Source organism: Gossypium arboreum, chromosome 4, assembly GCF_025698485.1.
Source record: "Gossypium arboreum isolate Shixiya-1 chromosome 4, ASM2569848v2, whole genome shotgun sequence".
NCBI lineage: Eukaryota > Viridiplantae > Streptophyta > Magnoliopsida > Malvales > Malvaceae > Gossypium > Gossypium arboreum.
In genome coordinates this window covers 53553098-53570328 of record NC_069073.1, presented here as the reverse complement: position 1 = coordinate 53570328, position 17231 = coordinate 53553098, and positions in this window count along the sequence as shown.

Below are 17231 nucleotides of genomic sequence, written 5' to 3'. Positions count from 1 at the left end.
GTTTTCGTGTCGGTTTAAAACAAGTAATTTTTGATAAACCCAGAGTTAACCAATTTCAAGGAATCAATTTAAGTGATGTGAATCTCAAGTCGAAAACGATTTAAGTAATTTAAAAACCCAAAATAAAAATAATAGAGCAGCCTTATTACAACTTTAACCAAAATAGAAATAATCAATAATAAATGTGAAATTTAAAAGGAAGCTACTTGAAACTTATTTAAAACCAGAAATTTAATCTTCGTGGCCACTCTGAATCCCACCCAGCTCCAAGTCCACCAACTAGGGCTCACCTGCAAGGATGGAAGAGAAAGGGGGTGAGTTTGGAAAACTCAGTGTATATGGAAAACCCATCCAAAGCCCAAGTCAACTCAAGCCCATTGGCCCTAAGCCATATTCAGATAACCACAGTGCATGGTCAAGCCCTTTTCGAATATGGTAAGCGGGCGTAGCCCTTTCGAGATAACAAGATGGCCCGTTGACCCATTCGAGCGTAGCAGACATATTCGTGTATGCAAGCCCAACCCAGCCTATAACCAACCGCTACACTCCACCCGTACCAACCCTCCACTCCATGTGGGGAATAGCTCAACCAACCCAGCCCTACACTCCACAGTTGCAACATAGCTGCTCAAATATCAGTAAGTTGAGGCAAAGCCTCCAGTACGTGGTCAAGCCACTTTCAATACTTCCTCCATTAATAACCCAGTCCCATGCATCAGTTAATAATAACATGGCATGCAGTAAATAGTAACAGTCAAACATGCATTCAGGTCAACCTTAACCCTAGGGGTATATCAGTAATTTTGCTCCTTGGAGTAAAACTGTAAACTTTCCACCTATAAAGGTATTTCAGTAATTTTATCAGTTCTAAGGGTTCTCATGAATGTTACAGTCCTTACTAGCCCATTTTTCGTCGCAGTAATTTATTGATCTCAATTTCATAATTTTACCCATTGGGCCCTAAAACCCCTAATGGGCCCTACAGTGTCCATTAGCAATTTAAGCCCATTTAATTCAAGTTTTATGACCAGTTTAACAGTTTAAGCAGTTTCGATTCTACAATCTAACAGAACATACTTATTGCCTTATTTTTTATATTATATATATTTTTATTATTTACCCGTATGGGCCTGTAAGCCCATTGGGCCCAATTTTAGCCTATCGAGGCCCAATCACCGAAGTGCACGAAACTTCACACATGACTAACTTACCACTTGCAATTTCAGATCTAATGATTTCTAAACATCTTGTGAGAACTCGCACACTCACAAGCCCACAAAATGCCGGAATTTCGGCATTTCGACTTTTGCTGAATTGAACTATGAGAGGGTGTTCGATACACACCTGTTTCGCGACGACTGCTACTGAGATCCCTTACGATGTCCTACAATTGATTACCACAATTCTTAGTTTGCAACCCACAACAACAAATCCCAATATTCAGCAACCCATATTCGAACCATGCCCCTAAAGCCTTTAGAATCTTACCTTTTTGCCGAAAACCGATGACTATATCTAAGTCTAGTTGCTCCAAAGATCCAAGCCTTCGATCAAACCTCTAGAAGACACTAATCACCAAAAGAAATTGTCGATTAAAGACCCTTAAAGCCCTATGCCCAAATCGACAGCCTCCCTAGATTTTAGGGACTTCGGCTTTTCTAAATTGTAAAATAAGACTAGATCTGAGGTGATGAGCACTTGCCACTTATTCGTCTTTGATTTCTACGAAGATCTGCTGTAGATCTATCCTCTAAACGATAGTAGAACTTGAATCCAGGAGATCTGAAGTTTCAGCTATAAGTCCCTAATCTATGGTATTTTGGCTTTTTAAGTAATGAAGAAGATGACGATTTGAGGCTATAACTTTGAAGTAATGTTTCCGACAGATACTAAGGGTTTAGAGAAGATAAAAGTTGATCAAAAGGAATAAAAATGACTGAAGGATTTTGGCTTGGAGAAATCGGCACAAGAAGTGAGTTTTCGGGATTTTGGCTTTTATAGCATTCGGCTTTGGAGGTTTTGTGGAGGATGGGATTGACAGATGAGGTGAGCAAGGTGATCAGGAGGTTTCGGCTAGAAGAAAAGGCAAAAAGTAAGAAAGAAAATGAAGGAAAAAAAGAGGAAAAAGAAATCGACGCCAAGGAGAAGGAATTTGCGTTTTCGGCTTTTGTGAGAACTCAGAGAGGATGAATGACAGTGAAAGCTTTCAGGTGGCTAACCCTAATTCTCCAAGACAGAAAAAGAAAAGAACCTAACCTTAATATCAACTAAAAATATCAGCCCAACCTCCCTAAGGCCCTTGCCGAAATTCACTTAAGTGATCACATGCCCCGGCACATGCCTAAAATTAAAAAGTAACAATATGCCTACCTTGCAACTTGAACCCTAGACCTTTAATTCCTTCCCAGACGCCTTTTTTTTTTTAGGAACTTAGTGGCGCCACCTTGGCACTTTACCAAGGCCTTATTTGTGTCAGAATTTATGAAGTTCTTCTTAAAAGGCCACTTAACCAAGTCTCCTATTCGCTTAAAATCCAACCTTGATATTTTACCGTGTTTAACTTAGGCTTGGGCCTTCTAAAGGCCCACGAACACATTTAAACACAGTTCCAATATTCAGAACACCAAAATTTCAAAATTTACCAAAAATAACAGAAACCCGAAAAATCCCGAAAATCAGGGTGTTACATACATGGCATGATGAGCTCATCTATACATATTGATATACATATGACTAACTTGTGGATTGAGTGTAGGTATTTAGTAAAAATTACCTTGATCGATTAAATGTATGGTTAAGTATGCCCATAAGAAATAACGACTTTTATATTGAGCTCTATTGTGTAAATGAGTATGGGATCCATGAATTTGTGAGTTCATGATTAGTTGGAAACAATTTTATCATAGTTATCATTGTATTGCATTAAAACAGTTTTGGATAGCAGCATTAGTCCAACTTTGAAAATCCAACAAAAATTGTGGAAGTTGAATTAGAGGTTGAATATAATATGAAATTAAATCTTATCAAGTCTAGGTTCACATAGAGGAAACAGTATAAGCAAAAGAATTTCATATTATGCAATATTTGAACTTTTGTGAGAAAGGGTCAGAATGATTTCGGATTCCCCTATTCTGACTTTAGGAAATCATTAAAAATTGTACAAAAATAATTATAGATTAGAATTCATATGACTAAATCCTTAATGAGTATAATTTCAATAGAAACATACGGGAACATTATTCGAATCCTGTACTAAGAGATAATTAATTTTTAGTAAAGAAAGGTCAAAGTTATAAAATAGCAGAACAGGGGTAAATTTGAAGAATAAAATGTACTTATTGGCTAATCCATAAATTTTGAAAATTTTATGCTAGAAAGATATATGAGTGTAGTTTCAAATTATTTTAACAAACCTTAATTTAAAACTCTATAGCTCTATTTATGTGTAATTTAGTGACTATGACTCGAGGAAAGAGATTGACTAGAACATAAGTAAAAGCGAAATTATGATTGTATTACCTTGAGATCATGTTGTAAAAATTGATAGAAACACGTTGATACATTTCTTATTATTTTCATATGGACTTACTAAGCTATAAAGTCTACCCCCTTGTTTCTATTTCTTTAGTGTTGTCAGGTTATCTCGGGGTTGGAGATCGTCAGAGGCAGTATCACACTATCAAATTATCAATTTGGGGTATTAATAAACCTTAAGTGTTTTCAAGTGAGTGGCATGTATAGAGACTTAGTCTTTTGATATATGTGTTTCATGATTTGGCCAAATGTATTGGCTTATAATGATTCAATTGTATATAGCCATGAGATGTGGCTTATATTGATTATTGGGTTGTAACCCTATTATATGTGCATGCACAAGCTGAAAAGTGTCATGTGATGTGAGTATGTGACTTGATATGGTGTGCAATGTCTTAGACTATTCTACACATGTGAAATATGTTGGTATTTCATAAATTTATGAGTTAGCATTGAATATGAATGTTTGATGATTAAGTTGAAATCATTTGGTATGATGGTAACCATGGTATAAAAGTATAAGTGATATCATAATAGACAAAGCCAAATGAGTGTGAATTGGTGTGTTTAACTTGGTATAAAATGAGTATGTAAAACACATGTATCATGACATGCAGATGCTATGTTTGTGGCCTAACTAAAGATGTTTAATCATTAAGTGGATGCCATGTCTTGAAAAATAGCCTAAGTGTTGGCCACACGGGCAGAGACACGGCTGTGTGTCTCAGCCGTGTGGGGGACACGGCCTTAGCACACGAGCGTGTGACTTGACCATGTGACTCTATTTTGTCGCTGATGTCATAAACAGAGAGTTACATGGGCTGAGGACAAGGGCGTGATCCAAGTCACACAGGCTTGTCACTCTCTAAACATGGAAAATTTCGTAAGTGTTTTAAAATTTTTAGAAGTTCTCAGTTTAGTCCCGAACCACCCCCGATGTATGTTTTGGGCTTTGTAGGCCCGTATAAGGGACGATATGCATGTGCTTGAATGTTTTTGAATTGATTGAAATTATATGGCCTGGTTTTAAATGTATGTTTATGTTTAAGTCCGGTAATGTTCATATCCTGTCCCAGCACCAGTCATGGGTAAGGGGTGTTACACTATTGTCTCTATAATGGCTCACCAAGTACCGTCTTCTTCAACCTCTGTGCCTCCATGAAAATTCTTTAGTGAAATTTCAGAAGAAAAGTATACCCATAACATATCAAAGAAGACATTTTGTTTGGAAAAAGGTTTCCTTTTTCAAGATGCTCCCTTTATGGGCTACTCTAAAGTGATCTCTTCTGTAGTGGAGAAACATGGATGGAAAATCTTCTGTCTCTACCCTGATGACATTCTCACCAAGGTAGTGAAAGAGTTTTATGCTCATCTCACCTCTCCTACTAATGCTTTTATATATGTGTGCGGTGTCTCGGTGATGTTCGACGAAAACTCCATCAATACGCAATATGGGTTACTTGACAGCCCTGAGGAACATGCCCAATTTTTCAAGACTATGACAACTGAAGAACTCCACCAAGTTTTGATAGATTTATGTGTTGAGGGGATGAAGTGGAAAACTTATTGAAATGGTTGATATACCATTAACCATGTATCATAGAAGCCTCATTGCAGAGTCTGGTATCATTTACTTAAAACTCGTCTCATCCTTTCTACTCACAACTCAACTATTTCAAAAGAACTCCTGCTATTATTGCACTTGATTATGATGGGCATAAAGATTAATGTTGGAAGTATTATCTTTAGAGAAGTCCATCGCTGCTCTCAAAAGAATGCTGGTACTTTAAATTTTCCATCTCTCGTTACAACACTTTGTCAGAGGGCAAAGGTTCCTATTTAAACGAATGAAGAGACAATCCCCAACAAAAGAGCCATAAAAAAGAAACTCACCCTAAGAGTTTTAAGGGATGTATGCGAAGGGGTTCAGGTTCTACATTTACATCGTCGCCACCTATGAATACTAATGTTGCTCCACCAACATCTTATAGTAACTTTGAGTATATAGTGATTGATGTGCTTGAGATGTTGCAAGAATAATTTCGGATGATGGAGAAACACCAACTATGTAAAAGCCCAAAATTGGGTCTAGTTGGAATAGAGGTTTCGGGACCACAAAATCTGAGATATAAATAATTATTTTATGATTATTTTGAGGTCTATGATATGATTGCATGATTGTGTGAAAATTCCGTGAAGAAATTCTATGCATAAAGTGCTTAATTCGAAGTTAGGGACTAAATTGAATAAGTTGTAAAACTTGCATTCTAGAAGTTTCTAGTATGAAATTGATTTGAAATATTAATTAGGAGGTCTTAAATAGAAATTTTACCAATTTATAAGTTATGGACAAAAATTGGACATGGATGGAATTTTTGGAAAGTTTAGTAGTAAGGGTATTTTGGTCATTTAGGGGTAAAATGAATTAAAATACAAAATTAAAAGCCAATTTTGCTCATCTTCTTCATCATGGACGTGTATACCAAGGGAGACTCCATGGCTAGGGTTTTCAAGCTTCCCAAGCTCAATTGTAAGTTCGTTCTAACCCCGTTTTTCAAGTTCTTTATGTTTTTGGAGTCCCGGTAACTTAATTTAGCTTATGCTAGCAATAATTCAACCTAGGGTTCATATTTGGAAAAATACCCATAGGTAAAATTTGTGTATTCTGGTGTTTTATGATACAATATGAGGTTTTAAATTATGTTAGACAACTTGTGCTACTCGGTTTTAAGTGAAAACGAGCAAAAGGGCTTAATTAGTAAAAATACCTAATAGTCTTAAGTATATGTTAGAGTGAGAATTTGATGTTGCCATAGAAGGGAAAAGTGATCATCATGTCATAAAACATAAGAATAAGGGATGAAGTTTAATTCCCGAGCCTAGGGGCAAAAGTTTAAATATGCAAAAGTTTAGGGGCAAAATTGTAATTTTTCCAAAGTTTGAGTTAAGGACTGTTTTGAATAGTACATTAATTAAATAAGTAAAATATGATGTTTTAGATCCTGAAAAACGAGATTTGAACCTAGAATGAGAGAAAAATCGAAAATTGGGAAAGTTGGTAAAATGGCCGTTTTAATATCAAGGTAAGTTCATATGTATAATAAGCATTAATTTATGCATGTTTCAATGTAAAATTGATATATTTACTATGATCTCCGAGGTGTTGAAAGTGTGTAAGTTGGTATGATAATAATACAACAATAATCTTTGTAATTTATATTTGAAAGTTAAATTTAGTGAATTAATTGAATTATGTTAAATTAAATGATTATGGTGCCAAGTTTATGAATTGATTTAAAAATATGTCTATGGTACATGAAGTGCATTGAATTATCATACGTAAATGTGATTTCTATGATTATGGATATTATGGGAAATTGTAAGTTCATATGATTTTAATAAGACAATGTGTAATTTAATGTTATTGCGTTGATATTAAATGATATGTAAGTTTATATGTAAGTAATACATCACTATTACTTGTATTATGATATTTTATAAAAATATTGGAAATATGTTTGTGGATAATTACTTGATTGGTGAAATTGTTGGAAAAGAGAGAAATCCGGTTGAACCTTGGAAAGATTGGATGATCAGATGGTATGTAGCTAGGTCACATGTATAGTGCTGAGTGCACATCATGTGTACAAGAGAGCTACAAGACATTATGATGTAGCTAGGTCGCATGAGTGATACTATGTGTACACCATGTAGACAAGAGAGCTACGGGATATATGTAGCTAGGTCGCATGCGTGGTTCCAAGTGAAGGACACCATGTAGACAAGAGAGCTACGAGATAAACTGGCTAGGTCACATGGGTGGTACTAAGTGTTCACCATGTGCACAAGAGAGCCGAACTATATGATGGGTGGAGCTATGTGCTGAAACCACCAAGTATCGAGGATTGATCCGAAGTGTTCAACGGGAGACTCTCTATGTATTGCTTTGTGAGTTTTGTGATGAATAAGTGCAGGAACTTGGTTATGTGAATGATGTGTTCATTAAGTGACCAGGATGTGGTAAGGTTATAAACAAGTAAGTTATACATGAGGATGATTTTATAGTGACCTTTTGATCATGGGCCTATACTTGTGATGTATGAAATGTGGTGAAAATGACTTGTGATATGTATGTTAAAATGAGGTTAATACAAAGAAAGTGTGAAAGAGTGAATTAGCAATAAAACTGTTTTGGACAGTAGCAGTGACGTGATTTTGAAAAATCACCAAAAATAGTATAAATTGAATCAGAGACTGAATAAGATATCATATTAAATCTTAATGAGTCTATTTTCATATAAAAGAAACATATAAAGTAAAGGAGTTCTATATTTTGAGATATTTATGTTTTTGTTAGACTGATTCAGAATGATTACGTGATCCCTTGTTCTGACTTTGGAAAATCATAAAAATGTGGAGAAAAATAATTAGAGGCTCAAAATTATATTTTTAAAATCCATAATGAGTCTATTTCAAGATAAATCAACAAGAACATTATCCGAGTTCTGTACTGTGAGATAATTATTTTTTAGTGAAGAGAGGTCAGAACTATCAGAAAGTGAAATAAGGGATTTTTTAATGAATAAAATGTACTAATTTGCTAAACCAAAAATTATGAAAATTTTATGCTGGAAAGATATGTGAGCCTAGTTTCAGAAGAAATTTACGGATCTTAATTTGGAGCTCTGTAGCTGAAATTATAAATAATTAAGTGACTATGACTCGTGTGGACAGTTTGATGTGAACATTTATTAGTAAATTGTGAAATCGTACTTACAAGAATGCTATATACATTAAGGATGTGGAATGGAGAGGAGGAGGAGGAAAATAAATATATGTGGAATACATGGAAACTATGGTATATGAAATATTGATATAATGAAATAAATGATATGTGTTTATAAGAAAACAAAAGAGAATGTTATGTATCATGACATGTATATATATATATATATATATATATATATATATATATGACTAGTCTCAATGTAATGCTTGTTGGGTATGGAATTGAATTGAAATGTTTCAGGCTAACATGTTATTCTGCGCATCTGAATCATGGTATTTTATAAAGATATGATATAGCTTTAAATATGAATGCTTGATGATTAAGCTGAAGATATTTGGTAAGATGATAATCTTGGTATAAAAGTATAAGTGGTACTATAATAAATAAGGTAAAATGAGTATGAGAGACACATGTATGATGACATACAAATTCTATGTTTGTGGTTTAATTGAGGATGTTTAATCATTAAATGGATACCATGTTATATGCTTTTGATTTTGTATAAGTGTGTAAGAGATCAAGGTTGACCAAAGCTTGGAAAATAGCCTAGGTATATTCCACACAGGCAGAGACACGACCATGTGTCTCAGCCGTGTATGGAACACGACTTTGGGACACGGGCGTGTGGATCCTTAAAGCATGAAATTTCCAAGATTTTCGTAAGTTCTTGGTTTAGTCCCAAACCCTTTCTAAAGTATGTTTTGGGCTTCGTAGACTCAAATAAGGGACTATGTGTAAGAGAATGAATGTTTTGAAATATGAATAAAATTTTATGGCTCGTATTTTAGTTTAATGTTTGTATGTTTGTCTGGTAACCCCTCGTACCTTAGCCCGGCCTCGGATACGGGTAAGGGGTGTTAGAAATTAAGCCTAACCAGTGATTTTGGTTGAGCTCAAGAGGAAATGGCTCTATTTTGGGGGTTTGTCCGACGAAGAGATAAGGCCATGATGAAATCTCTTTAGAAGAACTTTACCTGACCTATGCCTGCATTCGCTATTTCTCCTACATAATTATTGTTGGAGCCAGATGATGATGATGATGATGATGATGGTGGTGAAGAAGCCACTGCGGAGAAGAAGCCCACAAAACAAGAAAGAGAAGCAGAGAAAATGTAACACCCTGAAAATTTCTACAGTAAAATATTATCCTTAATATAGTAAAATAAGGAAATAAAGTGACAAGAAGAGGAAAAATTGAGTTATGTCACTGGGAAGTATATTATGATATACTGATTTAGGAAAGGACTAAATTGTAAAAGTGAGAAAAGTTTTGTGGCCCAAGAGTAAATACTCAAAATTGGAAGGATTAAAATGTAAATATGAAAAGTTTAAGGACTAATAGTGCAAATATTTTAAGGGTGGAATGATCTAGAAACCAAGGAAAATTGATGAATTAGGACTAAATTGAATAGGTGAAGAATTATGAGGGACTAAATTGCAATTTTACCAAATTAAGTGATGACTCAAGAATGAAATTTTAAAAGATCACTAAGGGCAAAATGGTCAATTGGAAGAGAGAGAAATCTAGAGACAATGATGATGTTGGAGATATTTTAGATAAATTAAATAAATAAATATTAGTTTATTAATACTTTAATTGATTTTTAAATGATATTTTATTATTATTTTATTTAGGATATATAAAGAAAGAAAGATGAAGAATCATCATCTTTTCTTTCCCATGCAAACCAACGTGAGAGAGAGGAAGAAGAAAAGAAGTTTTCTTTCTTTACAATTTGATCCTTCCACCAAAAATTCACCATTTTCACCTAGAAATCAAAAGAATTTCCATAGCTACTGAGAGAGAAAAATGTTAAGGAGACCGTGAGGAGCTAGAATATTAAGTTGGATTCAAGAAATAGAAGCTGGAGGAGAGAGAAAATCAAGTTAAAAATTAGTATCAATAGAACAAGGTAAGTACATCAAGATTTCAATATGTTTTTAAGTTTGTTATTATTGACAAAGCATGAAAATAATGTAATAGTAGAGTTTTCTTACACAAGGTCCTATATTCTTGATATTTTAGTGAAGAGAAAATAAGAGAAAGTGATGAGCAATGGTGTAGAAAAAGAAAATAAGGGTGTTATAACATGGTAATTAATATCTTGCACTAAAATAGTTTTGGACAGCAGCAGTAGTCTAAATTTGAAAAATCATAAAAAATTTTAGAAATCTAATTATAGGATGAATAAAATATGAAATTAAATCTTATTAAGTCTAGTTTCTTATGGAAGAATGATGTAAGAAATGGAATTTTAAATCATGAGATATGATGAATTTTGTGAGACAAGGTCAGAATGATTTCAGGTTCCCCTATTCTGACTTTGTAAAATCATAAAAAATTGGATAAAAATAATTATGGGCTTAAATTTATATATTTAGAATCCTGAATGAGTCTATTTTCAAGAGAAATAAATGGGAACATCATTCAAATTCTGTATGAGGAGATAATTAATTTTTAGTGAATAGGGGTCACAACTGTCAGACAGCAGAATAAGGGTGATTTTAAAGAATAAACTGTACTTATTGGCTAAACCAAAAATTCTGAAAATTTTTTGGAAAGAAGATATATAAGTCTAGTTTCAGGGAAAATTATCTGATCTTAATTTAGGTTTCTATATCTCCAAATATAAATAATTTTAGTGATTATGATGTATATAGACAGCTTGAATATTCATAAAAGTAAATAATAAAAACTATAGATAATGTTACATACAAGTGTGTATATACATTAAGGATGTGGAATGGAGAGGAGGAGGAGGAAAAATATGTATGAATATTCATCTAGCATGGCTAATTTCCATATTTTAGGCTCAGGGACTAAATTGAATAAAAGTAAAACTTTATGGGCAATTTTGTAAAAAATGTCAGAAATGACCAAATTGCATGAAATGGATTATTTTATTATAAAATTGAATGAAATTATTAATTTAGTTCAAGATCGGGGGAAAACATGTTTTAGGGATTAAATTGAAAAGAGTTGAAATTATGGAAAATTCTGATATTTTATAAAATTCATGGACTGTTATGAATATGTATGAGAATAATAGCTGGAAATAAGGATTAAATTGCAAGAATTTTATTTTCCTGACCCTAAGGATGAAATCATCATTAATTAAAAGTTTAAGGGCAAAATGGTAATTCTGCCTAGAGCATTAATTAAATGCATTAGAATATGAAATGAATGAAAATGATAATCAAATTTATTTATAAAGATACCATGGCAACAAGATATAAAATGTGTAAGACCATGGTTGAAAGATACCATGGCAACATGATATGAAATGTGTAAGACCATGGTTGAAAGATACCATGGCAACATGATATAAAATGTGTAAGACCATGGTTGAAATATACCATGGCAACATGATGGGAATGAATAAGACCATGGTTGAAAGATACCATGGCAATGTAACATGAAATGAACAAGACCATGGTTGAAAAATACCATGGCAACCTGACAGAAAATGAGTAAGACCATAGTTGAAAGACACTATGGCATCATGTCAAAGATAAATAAGACCGTGGATGGGAGACGCGATGACATCTATTGAACAATTGATATTCAAGTAATATGTATCAGATGACGAATGATTATATGAAATGGTTGTGTGAAATGTTTACAAGAACTGGTCATATGGAAAATGTATGTACAAAATAGTTGTATGAAATAATTATGAAGATAGATAAACGAAATAAGAATAAGTACATGGAATATAATTTATATTAAGTTTGATATAAACTTTACGGAATAAATATACATAAAATAAATGGAAATGATGGAGCATGAAATATTGATATAATGAAATGATTGATATATACTTATGAAGAAAGCGGTAAGAGAATGATATGTTTCATGACATGTACATATATGATTATCTTTGATATGTTGATACAAGGAAATTATGTAAGTAAAGACAATTATTAAACTCAAGCGTGACATGTCGAGAAAATAAGTATATCAATGTTGAATTTATATGAAATATGTGCAAGTATACTAACAATGATGTTGTTTGATGCTTAGACAAGTGTCAAGCTATTGATTGAATGGTAACATGTTTAATTATAAGAAGCATTGAAATGGTAAGTACTTAGATGAAAATATTTAAGATTTTACGAAATTTTTTATGATCCCGATTTAATTCCGGTTGGTTTTTAATGTATGCTTGGGGCTTCAAGGGCCCAATAGAGAGACGTTATGATTATTTTCAAAATATGAATGATAAATGACTCAGAATTATCTGAAAATGTTCAATAAACTCCGGTAATGCCTCGTACCTATTCTGGCAATGGATACGGGTAGGGGGTGTTACAGAAAATTGAATCTGTACATGTTGAATCTGATAAGGATGAAGCTGATGTGAATCAAGCTACTACACCTACTGACACCACTACTACACTGAAATCTACTACACCTATGACCAAACAAGAACGTGCGATTCATCAACTAATTGATGACCTCAAAAAGTCAGATACTGATGGTGAAGAATGTGTGCCTATTATCCAGCTAAAATGGAAGCGCTACAAGTGAGCTACTTTAAAATTTAGTCAAGATGATGCTAGCGAAGTAGAAAGGAAGCAACGCTACATACGTGCTGCCAAAAAATCAACCAACCCAAGTAGAGTAACCCAAATTCCCTCCAAGATTTTGTTCTATTCTTTCATTTTATAACATATGTTTCATGCATTCATATTTAGTTGTTATTGCATTTTTATAATTGTCAGCTGTTGTTTTGTATTTTGACATGTTTCATTATTCATGCATTGAGGACAATGCATCCTTTAGGTTTGGGGGTGTATTGTGTTGTAAATATAGTATGTTGTAGATAGATGCTTTAATATTTATGCATTTTGTCATTCATTTTCCATTTCATACAAATGCCAAATAACTGCCAGACTATGCTGAGTATATTGTTATCAGTGATGTTCAATGAAGATAATAACCCTTTGATTAATTTAGAAAATTTTGATAGTTGATTAAGCATGTTTAGCTTAGGATAGTTATTTGAAAATTGATTCCTAAAAGTAGAATAACTTAAGTATCAATGCAATTTAATCTGTCGTAGGGTTCTTTTAATGCATTTAGAATTTCTTGAACCTAAATTCAATAATTTGGTTATGAATAACCATAGTTTTACACTCCAGTGTTTGAAACTGTTGAGTAGGTAAATAATGCTTTGTTTGCTCCATCGTATTATTGATAAAAAATGAGCTCAAATAAGAGTAAGAAAAGAAATATTTATTAATAATAATTTAGGGACACTCCACTATAGTAATAGACTGATTAGCTAAGGAAGTAGTTGTTCGCTCCATCCATCTCTTTAATTAAAAGCCTTAGCTTCATGAGTGAAATACATTAAAATTGTGGCATGATATACTACATGGTAATCTAGTGTATGCTTCATTGAGATTGTTAAGTAAAAAAACCATGTGGCAAGATGAATTCCTTAGAAAAAAGTAATATATTTAATTAAAATTTTGAAGTGACTGAATAAGTGAGATTAGAAAAACTGAGTTTAGAGGAAAGATATCTTAAATACATTAGGAGAGGTCTGCTATAGCTAGAATTGCATAATCATTAAGGAACTTTTATTTTTAGGAAACATTTTATGCACTTCATTTGCTCAACAAGCCTATAAAACTCGAACCAAATTTTTTTAAAAGACTGCTGAGAATGGAGGTATTAAATATACTTCATATGGTCCAACAATGCAAATGGTAATAGTATGTTTTGATAATTTAATGCATTCATGCATACTCATATATATTTTTCTTGAGGACAAACAATAATTTAGGTTTAGGGGTGTGATAACTCTTGAAAAGAGTTATACTTCAAGCCTCTAGATTGAATTAATTGTTTGTAATTAAGTAAATATATTTTCATTTTTAGATATTTTTAAAAAATTGCATAAAAAAGCTTGGATTATGCTATAAATGTTATTATTTGTTACTTTTATTATTGGGGAAGAAAGGTGTTGGTTGTGGTTAGAAGCAGGTACAGGATGGAGAAGAAGAAAAAAATGAGTAGGAAATTGAAGGAAGTGAAATATTGCCATGGCAAAATGTTGGTTAGATTACCAATAAGAATGCCATGGAAGTTCCAGGAAGATAATGCAACACTCTGTCCATGTCACTCTCAGCCAATTGTATTTATACCAGATAAACCACCCTAAAAAAAAGGAAGAAAAAGGTGTGAGTTGAGAGGGAGGGACCTACCCTATAAAGACGGAAAGGAAAAAAGAGAAAAGAGGGATCTGGAGAGAAAGAACAATTGGAGAACAATTTTGTTTCTCTCTGCATCATATTCTCGTGAAAAATCTCAGAGAAAATTAGAGGAGAGTATAGGAGCTTCCAAAGCAGAGTAGTCACAAAGACAAGGAAGGGGAAGAGAAATCTGTCTTGGATTTCGCATCAAATCTCATTATTAAAGTGAAAGCTGGAGTAATGAAAGCTTCCTGTAGTTTTGCCTTTATTTTCGGATTTGAACTTTGTGATCCATAAACTTAAATGAAAAAGGTGAATGGTTTTGTTTTGGATTTGAATGCCCAACCCATGAGCTAAATCTCATTGAGTTGGAATTATTTGGGTGAAATCTCATTATCTTTAATGCCCATGGTTTGATTTTGAGTAGATTACTATTTCATTTGATTTGTGATTATTTTAAATGCATGCATGCAAGTTCTACAAATAGATGACTGTGACAACCCGAATTAGGGCCTAATCGGAATAGTGGTTTCATGATCACAAATCCGAGATAGAAATAATTGTTTTATAATTATTTTGGGGTTTATGATATGATTTCATGATTTCGTGAAAATTTCGCGATGAAATTCTGTGCATTGCGCGCTTAAGTTGAGACTAGGGACTAAATTGAATAAATTGTAAATCTCGTGTTTTAGAAGTTTTTAGTATGAAATTGCTTTGGGATATTAACTAGGAGGTCTTAAATAGCAATTTGACCCATTCTTAAGTTATGGACAAAAGTTGGACATGGAGGGAATTTTTTTTGAAAGTTTAGTAGTAAGGGCATTTTGGTCATTTGTATATTAAATGAAATAAAATGGGAAAAATAACACAAAATTGGTTATCATCTTCATTAGTTGCTGTCGAAAATTGCTCTCCTCCATAGCTAGGGTTTCTTCAACTTTCAAGCTTCATAGTAAGTGATTCCAAGCCCCGTTTTTAATGTTCTTCACATTTTTGAAATCCTCGTAGCCCGGTTTACTTATTTCTACCATTATTTCGAGTTAGGGTTTATGTTTAAAAATTTACCCATGAATGATAGGCATGTATTTTGTTGTTTGATGGTAGAATATGAATGTTTGAAATTAGGAGAACGATCTTTTCTAAGTGATTTTTAATGAAAACAAGCAAAAAGGCATAATCGATAAAAATACCTATTATTCATAACTATGTGTTAGAGTGAGAATTTGATGTTGCTATAGAAGAGAAAAATGATCAGTAGGTCATTAAACATAAGAATAAAGGCTGAAATTAAATTTCCGAGCCTTGGGGAAAAATCGTAATTTTGTAAAGTTAGGGGGCAAAAATGTAATTTTTGTATAATGTGATTTTGGATTAAAATAAATAGTTCGAGTGTTAAATGAGCTAAATATGTTGTTAGAGATCAAGAAAGGCGTGGAATCGACCTCGAACGGGGGAAGGAGAAAGTTTTGGACTAAATTGCAAAATTCCCATATTTTTGCACCGAGGTAAGTTTGTATGTAAATAATACATTAATTTCATTTACATTCTTATATTTCAGACTATTATATATATATACTAGCTGATGTTGAAGTATAAATCGACTATTGGAACAATGGAAATAAGTAATAGAGAGAGAGATCCCGGTTGAACATTCGGAAAGATCGAATAAAATAGAGGGAGCGTAGCTAGGTCACATGTATGGTGCCGAGTGCACATCATGTGTACAAGAAAGCTACGAGATACTATGTAGTAGCTAGGTCACATGTGTGATACGGGATGTATCCCATGTAGACAAGAGAACTACGTGAGAGATAAATGTAGCTAGGTCGCATGCGTGATTCCAAGTGAAGGACACCATGTAAACAAGAGAGCTACGAGACAAATCGGCTAGGTCGCATGAGTGGTACTAAGTTTTCACCATTTGTACAAGAGAGCCGAACTAAATGAAATATGATGGTTGGGCTATGTGCTGAAACCATCAAGTATCGAGGATTAATCCGAATTGTTCAACGGGATGGTTTTGTGGTGACATTGTAGTCATAGACCTACACTTCTGATGTATGAAATGTGGTGAAAATGATTTGTGGTATATATATATGTAAGTTAAAATGAGGTTAGTATAAAGAATGTGTGAAAGAGTGAAACTAGCATTAAAACTGTTTTGGACAGTAGCAGTGACATGATTTTGAAAATTTACCAAAAATAGAAGGAACTTAATTAGAGGTTTAATGAGATGTGAAATTAAATCTTAATGAGTCTATTTTCATATAAAAGAAACAGAGCAAGCAAAGGAATTCTATATTTTGAGATATTTACAATTGTGTGTGACTTGCTCAGGATGACCATGTGATCCCCTGTTCCAACTTTGAAAAAACATTAAAAATTGTACAAAACAAATTAAGAAATATATTTTACATGCCTAAATTCCATATTGAGTTTAGTTTTAAATGAAACATGTTTCATGGTTATTTGAATTGTGTACCAAGATAAATTCAATTCGTAGTGAACAGAGGTCAGATCACTTGAGCTGTGTAACAGGAGAACTTTAACTAATAAACTGTATTAATTGGCTGAACCAAAAATTCTAGAAAAAAATTAGTAAGAATTTTTATGAGTATAGATTCAGGAAAATTTTACGGATTTGAATTTCAAGTTTTGTAACTCGAGTTATGATTTATTTAGTGATCATGATGCAGGAGGG